Source organism: Coregonus lavaretus (assembly GCF_964263955.1).
Source record: "Coregonus lavaretus genome assembly, contig: HAP1_SCAFFOLD_392, whole genome shotgun sequence".
Classification (NCBI taxonomy): Eukaryota; Metazoa; Chordata; class Actinopteri; order Salmoniformes; family Salmonidae; genus Coregonus; species Coregonus lavaretus.
The window spans coordinates 1-10,804 of NW_028158870.1; the positions used below are offsets into that span (position 1 = coordinate 1).

Sequence of the window (10,804 nt, forward strand, 5' to 3'; positions counted from 1 at the left end):
AATTCAAAAGTTTTCCTTACCAAGATGGACATTTGTTTGGTCATGTTGCTAGGACGCCAATGTCCACTCTAGGGATATTATATAGCATAGTGTGAAAATGCCCACTACACACTGATCTAAGGTCATTTTTTGTCATTATTGCTGAGGATCTGGGGAGGGTAAGCTGATCCTAGATCAGTGCACAGGGGGACTTCTATCCAGAGCCAGGTACACAGCTAGCAGGTGACAGGCTTCGAGGGCCTCAGCCCCAAAATGTTTTATTATCTGCTGTGTTAACATCATGAGGATGTCATCTACCAATACCACTGTTCTAGAAATCTGTCTGTTCATGTGAAGGTAATAGTCGTCCAGCAATCAGCTCATATCCTCTCTGTTTAGCCTCCTCTAGCTACCAACGGTCAATCATCTCACATTCTTATATCCTCTCTGTTTATCCTCCTCTAGCTACCAACGGTCATTCGGAGTGTTTGCGTTTGCTGATTGGAAATGCTGACCTCCAGAGTCCAGTGGACGTTCAAGACGGGAATGGACAGTAAGTCAATTGGGTTTTGGATACAATTCCTGAAATAAAGAGATTTTGACACTAGTTCTACGTCCCAAATGGCACCCTATGCCCTACTTGGTGCACTACTTTAAACCAGAACCCTATGGGCTCGGGTCAAAAGTAGTGTACCATATAGGGAATAGGTTGCCATTTGGGACTCAGCCTGGTTATTACCAGTTTGTAATATGACCTTGTTGTCTTGTGTATCAGAACCCCTCTGATGCTGTCAGTGCTGAGCGGACACACAGACTGTGTGTACTCACTGCTCAACAAGGGAGCCAGCGTAGAAGCCAAAGACAAGTGGGGCAGAACAGCGCTACACAGAGGGGTGAGGAGGAGAGCTGGCTGTATACGCTCACACACAGAAAGAGACGGGGAGGCTCAAATATACATATTATCTTCAGAAAAGTAGTTGTCCATGGGTAGTGGTGTATTCATCCCTGTAGGGGGACCTGCCTCCAGACATCATTTGTAATAATTGATGATTCATTATTATATCATTGATTATTAGTTATTCAAATCCATTCTTGTCTCCCTGCCCTTCCTCCCAGGCGTTGACGGGTCATGAGGAGTGTGTGGAGGCCCTGCTGCAGCACAGCGCCAGCTTCCTGGTTCGGGACTGTAAGGGGCGGACCCCTGTCCACCTGGCGGCGGCATCCGGACACATCGGGGTGCTGGGGGGGCTCCTACACGCCGCCCAGTCAGTGGAGACCCTCCCCGTCATCACAGACAACCAGGGCTACACGCCACTACACTGGGCCTGCTACAACGGTACGTACTGGACTAACGGAACACTAGATATTTTCTGATTTTCTCTCTTCAGCACCGTAAACATGTCCCTGAATTAGGCAGGCCATACAACTAGGGGTGTAACGATTCGATTTGTATCACGATTCGTGGTTGTCGATACGATTCAAGGACGATATTGGTTCATTTAGAACGATACGATCCGAAACGATTCAGTGACTTGAAATCGATTCAGTAACCTTTTAGCCAAAAATTCAACCAGTGTGACTGAAATAAATACCTGGATACTGGACAGTGCAGGTGAAGTTTCCTAGATTCCTGTTTCTTGTAAGGACCGCAATGGTGGCTTGATAATTTCTCGCTCGTCGGCTTCTCCTCTGTCGTCCGCCATGCTATGTTTTGTTGTCTTTGCGCCTTTGCGCTGCTGCTGGCGTGGGGCGATGACGTCACGGATAGGCAGACTGAATCGAGTAATGTTTAAAGCCTTTATCATTAAAAGTGCTAAGAAAAAACATCCATATAAAGTCTGACGTGCTTAAATCCAATGGGTTATTTCCTAGTATCGATACAATCGATTTATTACATTTTAAAACGATGTTAGAGTGATATATGTTGTCCAAAAGGCCAACTCACCGAGCACAGATCGATGTAGTTGGATCATAGGAATATAAATCGATACATCGATGTAGTAGATGGATCGTTACACCCCTACATACAACGGTACGTACTGACTAACTGGACTGTAGCTCTGTTCTCTCCTCCATGAAGTGTACACTCATTCACTCCCTCTTGTGGCTTGAAAAGCATTCGATTGGTGTGGACAGATCCATGTGGGGGAATGAACAAGACTACAACAGAATTAGGGGTTATGACTCTCAGTGGAGGACCTTACACTGAAACAGGACTTTGTCATAGCATATGTCACCGAGGGCAACTCGTTCAGCCCCCTCCACTGTGCTGTGATCAATGACAACGAGGGGGCTGCAGAGATGCTGATTGACACTCTGGGGCCGGCCATTGTCAACGCCACTGACACCAAGAACCGGTAACTACAGCACATGACAAAGTCCTTTTCTTCTGGAGAATAATGTTGTCTTGGGAATAAAATGACCTCTGGGGTTGGATGAGGGATTGTAGATTACTTTTAATACATCTATTAGTGATTTTATATTTCTATGGTATAAACAGGGTTAATTGAACAAACTTGTTTATAACAGTCCTACATGATATCGGTGAAATAAGTTTCCTCTCTCTCCAGGACCCCCCTGCATGCGGCGGCTTTCACGGACCACGTGGAGTGTCTTCAGCTGCTGCTAGGCCACAACGCCCAGGTCAACTCCCCCGATGCCTCCGGGAAGACCTCCCTCATGATGGCTGCTGAGAACGGACAAACCAACGCTGTCGGTACGCAGCCCCCTCTCCTCCGCTTTGCCTCGCCCAGCCGGCTTAAGTTCAACATGTCTGTTTTACATTTTAATAAGTCGCTTCATTTCCTAATTGAGTTTCTTTATGTTTCTCTGTCTGTGTCAGAGCTGTTGGTGAGCAGTGCCAAAGCAGAGCTCACCCTGCAGGATGCAGTCAAGAACACTGCTCTTCATCTGGCCTGCAGTAAGGTGAGCATCCCCACATGAAGATGACGTTCATCTGAACAGTTGGCTCTCTCTGGTTGACATTTTGGTCTGACATGTTTGACTCTGGTTTTTAAAGGGGCATGAAACCAGTGCTTTGTTGATATTGGAGAAGATTACAGACAGGAACCTCATCAACTCGACTAACGCAGCCTTACAGACGTACGTATGGTTCAGCTGTATTAATTGGGCCAGAAGAATTAGAAGAAGTGCACTATATAGGGAATAGTCTGGCATTTGGGAGGTATCCTCATTTGCTGCTGGCTAATCTGACGGTACTTTCTCCTCAGGCCGTTACACGTTGCAGCCAGAAATGGTCTGACGGTGGTGGTTCAGGAGCTACTAGTGAAGGGTGCTAGCGTGCTAGCAGTCGATGACAATGGTAAGATCCATAACGCTAACACCGTTTTCTTCTGTACTTCTCTTCTCAATGTGTCCACAAATGTTTCTCTCTAGTCCACTGCTTGGTTATTGTCTTAACTTTGTATCTCCTAGCCTGCTGTTATTTCATGTTTTTCACCAAAAGTGTTATAGTAAACGGTGATGCTCCTGAAGTGACCCTCTGCTGTTCTGTTTGAACCCCTCAGGTTACACGCCTGCCTTGGCCTGCGCCCCCAACAAAGACGTGGCGGACTGCCTGGCGCTGATCCTGGCCACCATGATGCCCGTGTCCCCCTGCAACCCGGCGCCCAGCCTGTCCTTCAGTGCCATTAACCACTACACCACCAGCCCCTCCAAGAGTGTGACCTTCGACAGCCTGCCCGTGCTGCGCAGCGAGCACAGCTCCTACTGCAGCTTCAACAACATCGGCCACCGCGACCACGATGGAGGCTTCTACAAGGATGAGGAACTCAACGACTCAGACTCAGAGACATACTGAGGGGGGTGGTGGTCGCTGCCCAGGAGGGGAGCCAAGGGTAGGCGGATGGACAGTGAAGTGGGGCAGAGGCCACAAACAAATCCACACATACACACCGTGTCTTAAATCACCACAGCCAGCTTTGGGAGGGCACGAGCCGAGACAGTCCGCACAGGAGCCTTAAGAGTCCTGCAGATGGAGAGAGAGAAATGGAGGGAGGGAGGGAGAGGGGGAGGCACAACAGGCTGGCTGGCCACACTCATCCTCTCGTACCACCAGGTGTCCTTCCAGCAGATACTGGACTTCAGAGGAACTGCTGCTGCTATACCCCACCTTTACCTTTACCCACAAAGGTCCTAAACGGTAGAAACTGTCCAGCCAACAGACAGACGGACACCTTATGACGGCAATAACCTGTAGTCCAAGGGGATAGTAGCACTTCACTGAGTGAAAAACAGACATGGACCAAAAGATGCGGAAGAAGCCTTTTCAAAACCTGTTTTGACAGTAGAAATGGGATTGAGCGTTTTGGCCTGAGAAAAAACATAAGGAGTGATGTTTCATTTAAGTTTTATGAGAGTGATGGTCATGTTTATCCGCACACTAAGACAGTCAGAACGCACCTAGCCTCTTGTCTGTAATCCATGTGGGAGGAGGGGAAATCATTTATTTTTTATGAACAAACATTTTAATAATATCATTCATGTCTTAAGCTCCTGACCCTCTGTGGGAACCAAAGAATCGTAGTATTTGCTCTCATGAGTAATTTCAAAGAATTTCCATCCCCAATGGCACCCTATTCCCTTTATAGTACACTACTTTTGACCAGGGCCATAGGGTTCTGGTCAAAAGTAGTGTACTCTATAAAGAATAGGGTGCCATTTAGATTTTGCATTTGTATGTGAGCGACAGGACTTTTTACATTTGCGTTATTAAACCTACCTGTCCTTTGCCCTCTAGAAAATATTTTAGAAAGTAAATTATTAATTCATGTATTCTTTCTTGTGATATTTATGTCATCATTTTGTGCCTTCTTTAGTTACTGAGGGGAGGTTAGGAGAGTAGGGGCAGCTGTATGAGCGAAAACAATGATGCACACTAAGTAATACAACGTTTGTGAAAAGCACTGATACTATTCCGAGGCATACGAGGGGGAAAACATGCCTCCCTTGGAGAGGAGAAACACTGTAAACCAATGGTAGGACAGCAGCATTTAGATTTTCTTCTGTTGAAAAAAATATATATATATTATTTGTCTTGGTCTTATAATCAATGTATTTTGACAGGTTTTGCTTGCTTAACTTCTTCAAAAAAATGAAACCACTCAAACCTTTTATGTGATTGCTTGTTCAAACCCCCGTTTTTGTCTCTTTTTTAAAATAATTTTAACTGGAAATATGTACAATACATATGCTATGTTCGTCAAATCAGGATCAGGAGGTTCACAGGTTTTTTCGTGTCCTTTTTTTCTTTAAAAGGATGAAACTAGCATGTACATATGAAATAGTGACTGAATCGAAACTCCCATGAATTCTTTCAGTATCTGAAGATTGCTGTATATTTTATGAGTAATAAAATAAAGAAATGAGTTATGTTATTTAATAATGAACTATGGGTTATCTGTTTTATGTGACAACCGCAGTATCAATTTCTAGGTGACAGTGGTGCTAATCCCAAAAGAAAGGCTACATACAACAAGGAACAAGAAGTCTATTGGCAAAGTGATGAATATTGCATGTACCTTGGCCTAACGGTGTGGGTTATGTATTTTATTTTTCATGGCGTCCTCAACATTACAGTTTTAAGGGCAACAATAGCCTAAATTTGTTTACAACTCGCAGGATTTCCATACATGAGCTTTCAACAACACAGAGTGTTGCATCAGCACGAGATCGAAAGTGCGTCAAATCTGTACAGGTCATTGTTACGTCATCACTGATAAACGTTGAAACTGATGAAAAACCGCTGGAGCAGTTCAGTCTAAACCTCCCTAGTGCTGGAGGATTGCGTTTGTTTTCGCTCTGGATGCGCGTTCATTTTGGCAAGGAAATGTGCTGATTTTGCAAGGAGATGGAGAATAAAGAGTTCAAGGTAGGCATGTTATTTATTTTTAAATCTTCAATTATATTAATTACTGTGGATTAAATATTGTTTAACAAATGAAATAATGTGCTATTCATGCTGTAATATCAAACTAGAAAGTCTATGGCCGGGGAGTCATGAGAGTTGGCTAAAGGTACAGTAGGGTCAAATGGGGGTCAAAGGTTATGACAGCACCTTCATAATTTCGTCCAAAATGGCACCCTATTCCCTATGTAGGCTAGTGTACTACTTTTGACCAGGAGCCATAGAAGGGTTGGCTGACGTCACGAAAACGATGCCCGCGCATCGATGGCCCGAAGTCGTGTATCTTGTTATGATTCTGAACCTCAGCTAACAACAAGCTGCCATGTGGGGAATCGTAGCTCTGTGGCATGTTTCAGCTTGTTGTATGGTGTTATTGATACCATGTCTTGTTTTGAGGTGTTTTGACTGATATCATGTCTATGCAATGACTCAAATTCGCTACCTAGCTAACCAACAACAACTGTAACAATGTATTTGAGACGAGTTCATTGTTCAAATGTATTTATGTTTGCATTAAACATTTAGAGACTAAATATAGTTTACATGTTGTCAACAGTCTAAGTCAAACCCTGTCTATTTTGCCCCATAGTTGCATGCCAGTTTTGTTGCTTAACAACCAACCCCTCTATAGAGTCCCACAGTGGAGGTGTGATAATACCCAAAAAACCTAGCGGTCAAACAGGGACATGGTTCCAATCGTTTTTCCACCATTCATTTTTCCCATAGCCGATTTTAGAAACACATAAAATAAGGGCTGTATTTCGTGTAGGCTTACCCTGGCGTGACGTTTTTGTAACCATGTAAATCTCTCTCGGACAAGTTGACTTTTATCAGTATATTTACATTTTACATTTATATCATTTAGCAGACGCTCTTATCCAGAGCGACTTACAATGGTGCATTCAACAATTGGTGTATTCAACTTATGATAGCCAGTGGGACAACCACTTATTTTTCTTCTTTTTTTTTATGGGGGGGGAGGGGGGGGGTAGAAGGATTACTTCATACTATTCCAGGTATTCCTTAAAGAGGTAGGGTTTCAAGTGTCTCCGGAAGGTGGTCAGTGACTCCGCTGTCCTGGCGTCGTGGGGGAGCTTGTTCCACCATTGGGGTGCCAGAGCCTGAAGGTAAGGAGGTGCCGTTCCTCTCACAGCTCCGTAGGCAAGCACCATGGTCTTGTAGTAGATGCGAGCCTCAACTGAGCGGGGTGACATGAGAGAACTTGGGAAGGTCGAACACCAGACGGGCTGCGGCGTTCTGGATAAGTTGTAGGGGTTTAATGGCACAGGCAGGGAGCCCAGCCAACAGCGAGTTGCAGTAATCCAGACGGGAGATGACATGTGCCTGGATTAGGAACTGTGCCGCTTTCTGTGTAAGGTAGAGTCGTACTCTGCAAATGTTGTAGAGCATGAACCTGCAGGATCGGGTCACCGTTTTGATGTTAGCAGAGAATGACAGGGTGTTGTCCAGGGTCACGCCAAGGCTCTTTGCACTCTGGGAGGAGGACACAATGGAGTTGTCAACCGTGATGGCGAGATCATGGAACGGGCAGTCCTTCCCAGGGATGAAGAGCAGCTCCGTCTTGCAGAGGTTCAGCTTGAGGTGGTGATCCGACATCCACACTGATATGTCTGCCAGACATGCAGAGATGCGATTCGCCACCTGGTTATCAGAAGGGGGAAAGGAGAAAATTAATTGTGTGTCGTCTGCGTAGCAATGATAGGAGAGACCATGTGAGGATATGACAGAGCCAAGTGACTTGGTGTATAGAGAGAATAGGAGAGGGCCTAGAACTGAGCCCTGGGGGACACCAGTGGTGAGAGCACATGGTGCGGAGACAGATTCTCGCCACGCTACCTGGTAGGAGCGACCTGTCAGGTAGGACGCAATCCAAGAGTGAGCAGCGCCGGAGATGCCCAACTCGGAGAGGGTGGAGAGGAGGATCTGATGGTTCACAATATCAAAGGCAGCGGATAGGTCTAGAAGGATAAGAGCAGAGGAGAGAGAGTTAGCTTTAGCAGTGCGGAGAGCCTCCATGACACAGAGAAGAGCAGTCTCAGTTGAATGACCAGTCTTGAAACCTGACTGGTTTGGATCAAGAAGGTCATTCTGAGAGTGATAGCAGGAGAGTTGGCTAGAGACGGCACGCTCAAGAGATTTGGAGAGAAAAGAAAGAAGGGATACTTACTTGTCTGTAGTTGTTGACATCGGAGGGATCGAGTGTAGGTTTTTTGAGGAGGGGTGCAACTCTCGCTCTCTTGAAGACGGAAGGGACATGGCCAGCGGTCAAGGATGAGTTGATGTGGGAGGTGAGGTGAGGTGAGGTAAGGGAGAAGGTCTCCGGAAATGGTCTGGAGAAGAGAGGACGGGATAGGGTCAAGCAGGCAGGTTGTTGGGCGGCCGGCCGTCACAAGTCGCAAGATTTCATCTGGAGAGAGAGGGGAGAAAAAAGTCAAAGCATAGGGTAGGGCAGTGTGAGCAGGACCAGCGGTGTCATTTCACTTAATAAATGAGGATCGGATGTCGTCAACCTTCTTTTCAAAATGGTTGACGAAGTCATCCACAGAGAGGGAGGAGGGTGGGGGAGGAGGATTCAGCAGGGAGGAGAAGGTGGCAAAGAGCTTCCTAGGGTTAGAGGCATAGGCTTGAAATTTAGAGTGGTAGAAAGTGGCTTTAGCAGCGGAAACAGAGGAAGAGAATGTAGAGAGGAGGGAGTGAAAAGATGACAGGTCCGCAGGGAGTCTAGTTTTCCTCCATTTCCGCTCGGCTGCCCGGAGCCCTCTTCTGTGAGCTCGCAATGAGTCGTCAAGCCACGGAGCAGGAGGGGAGGACCGAGCCGGCCGGGAGGATAGGGGACATAGAGAGTCAAAAGATGCAGAAAGGGAGGAGAGGAGGGTTGAGGAGGCAGAATCAGGAGATCGGAGGGAGAATGATTTAGCAGAGGGAAGAGATGATAGGATGGAAGAGGAGAGAGTAGCGGGAGAGAGAGAGCGAAGGTTGTGATGGCACATTACCATCTGAGTAGGGGCAGAGTGAGTAGTGTTGGAGGAGAGCGAGAGAGAAAAGGATACAAAGTAGTGGTCGGAGACTTGGAGGGGAGTTGCAGTGAGATTAGTAGAAGAACAGCATCTAGTAAAGATGAGGTCAAGCGTATTGCCTGCCTTGTGAGTAGGGGGGGACGGTGAGAGGGTGAGGTCAAAAGAGGAAAGGAGTGGAAAGAAGGAGGCAGAGAGAAATGAGTCAAAGGCAGAGACGTAGGGAGGTTAAAGTCACCCAGAACTGTGAGGGGTGAGCCATCCTCAGGAAAGGAACTTATCAAGGCGTCAAGCTCATTGATGAACTCTCCAAGGGAACCTGGAGGGCGATAAATGACAAGGATGTTAAGCTTGAATGGGCTAGTGATGTGACAGCATGGAATTCAAATGAGGAGATAGACAGATGGGTCAGGGGAAAAAGAGAGAATGTCCACTTTGGAGAGATGAGGATTCCTGTGCCACCGCCGCGCCGACCAGATGCTCTCGGGGTATGCGAGAACACATGGTTAGACGAGGAAAGAGCAGTAGGAGTAGCAGTGTTTTCTGTGGTAATCCATGTTTCCGTCAGCGCCAAGAAGTCGAGGGACTGGAGGGTAGCATAGGCTGAGATTAACTCTGCCTTGTTGGCTGCAGAACGGCAGTTCCAGAGGCTGCCAGACCACTAGGTTTTATGGGTATTATGACTCATACTGTGGGACTCTATAGGGCTCCAGCCAAAAGAAGTGCACTATATTGGAACTAGGGTGCTATTTCGGACACAAGCATAGATATGATGCATTATTATGTGACCATAGAAATAGAATCACTAGAAAGGATAGAGCCTCTGACCTTGGCAATTTGACTGGTAAACTGAACTGCACACCTGATATGATGTTCTGGTGATTCTATTTCTCTGAATATGATGCATTATGATGTGACAATGAGAGTTGGGTTAATGGTGCTCTCAAGGCAACTGGGAACTCGAAAAAAATAACTAGGTCAAATCATGACGTCCGTGATCTTCAGGTCGGAAAGTCGGAGCTCTAGAAAGATGCCAGAGTTTCCGACTTGGAATTCCTTTTTACATTTTGTGGTGGTAATTTTATCCCCTTTTTCTCCCCAATTTTTCGTGATATCCAATTGGTAGTTACGATCTTGTTACGATCTTGTCTCATCGCTGCAACTCCCCAGCGGGCTCGGGAGAGGTGAAGGTTGAGTCAGGCGTCCTCCAAAACATGACCCGCCAAGCCGCGCTGCTTCCGACTTGGAATTCCGAGTTGGATGACTGTTCAAAACGATTTTTCCCAGTCGGAGCTTGTTTTTTTTTCCTATTTCCCAGTTGTCTTGAACGCACTGAAGTCGGAAGTCAGAGATTTCCCAGTTGTTTTGAACACGGCAAAAGGCGACACAGTAGGTGACATCTAAACATGACTTTGTGCTGTCTTTCAGAGGTCAGAGGTCAATGGAAATGACCTCACCCTCATAGACCTGGATGACCCCATCAATGAAGCTGATGTTATGAAGGAAGTCAGGTAAGTGATTTACACTAATGACACATTTGTGACTGGTTACAGGATCACATAGGCCTACAGATACAGATTCAGTAGTAGGTCAAAGGTCACCGCCTATGGAGAGGTAGGCCCAGAGCCATGTATTTAGAGAGTTGGGACATTGAGATATAAACTCAGCAAAAAAAGAAACGTCCTCTCACTGTCAACTGCGTTTATTTTCAGCAAACTTAACGTGTAAATAACGCATCTCCCGAGTGGCGCAGTGTTCTAAGGCACTGCATCGCAGTGCTAGCTGTGCCACTAGAGATCCTGGTTCGAATCCAGGCTCTGTCGTAGCCGGCCGCGACCGGGAGACCCATGGGGCGGTGCACAAT

General features: G+C 46.4%; 1 long non-coding RNA gene across 1 annotated transcript; it reads left to right on the forward strand.

Annotated features, from left to right (window-relative positions):
• The first annotated feature begins 3,069 nt into the window (after positions 1–3,069).
• On the forward strand, positions 3,070–3,591 carry LOC311123516. The gene is made up of 3 exons (XR_014612605.1): positions 3,070–3,081; positions 3,210–3,301; positions 3,507–3,591. It is a non-coding gene; the product is annotated as an uncharacterized lncRNA (long non-coding RNA).
• The last annotated feature ends 7,213 nt before the right edge of the window (positions 3,592–10,804 follow it).